Raw genomic sequence first — 1,122 nt, 5'->3', positions numbered from 1 at the left:
AGTCTTTTTTTTTTTTTTTTTTGAGGTTTTTCTTTTTGGTCAGGGCAGGGTTTGAACCTGCCACCTCCGGCATATGGAGCTGGCGCTCTACTCTTTTGAGCCACAGGCACCACCCTACATTTTAGTCTTAATGAATAGAGCTTGTTAACTTTTTCATTCATTCCATAAATGTATTTAACAATGTCTTGATGCTTGAGTAAGCAAAATCGACATTATCTCTGCCTTGTTGGGAGTATATTCTGGAGAGAGACTGGAAAAAAACACAAACCAAGAACATGATAAATAATTATATTAACATGTCATTTGTTAGACAGTGAAGAATGCTATAGAAAAAGGTAGAGCGAGGTAAAGCCAAATGAGATTGCTAGGCACTGGGGGAGAGGGGAGGTTTAGCTTTAATAAGTGAGCCTTGAGCAAAGACTTGAGGGGATTAACTCTGGGTTGTGTTTTTTTTTTTTTTTTTTTTTTGGCCCCAGGCCGAGTTTGAACCCATCACTCCCAGTATATGGGGCCAGCGCCCTACTCCTTGAGCCACAGGCACCACCCCAGGGGATTAACTCTGAAGAGTAGTCTCAGACCACCCAGCAGCTGGAGACAAGGGCCCCAGGCAAGAGTAAGCCAAAAAGAGCCACAAAGTGCTCCTGGAAGAGTGAGGAGGCCAGCAGGCTAAAAAAGATGAATAGTAAAAGATGTTGATCTCGGAGAGGAAACTGGAGGCAGAACTTATAGCTCCTTATAAGCCCCTACAAGTAATGCGGCTTTCACTCTGACATGGGGAGCCAGTGTTGGTTCAGAAAGATAGCATGAACTGATTCATTTTTTGAAATATCACTTTAGTCAATATATGGAGAATAGATTATAGGAGGGCACAGGTAGAGTCAGGGAGACACTTTAAGGTGATACTCATTGTTGTAATGCATTTGGAGTTGACAAAGACTCAGACTAGAGTGGTAGCAGAGAAGGTGGAGAAAAGTGATTGGAGTTGGCTAGTTCTGAAGATAGGGCTAAAATAATTCCCTAAAGGCTCATAGGGAAGGGAAAGAGATACCAGGGATTACTTTAGAGTTTTTGCCTGAGGGAATGAGAGATGGATTTGCCATCAACAAATCCAAAAGCCTGTGA

The sequence above is a fragment of the Otolemur garnettii genome, unplaced genomic scaffold (genome assembly GCF_000181295.1).
Source record: "Otolemur garnettii isolate 467f Iridium unplaced genomic scaffold, OtoGar3 scaffold00070, whole genome shotgun sequence".
NCBI classification, from domain to species: domain Eukaryota; kingdom Metazoa; phylum Chordata; class Mammalia; order Primates; family Galagidae; genus Otolemur; species Otolemur garnettii.
This window is presented reverse-complemented; position numbering follows the sequence as displayed.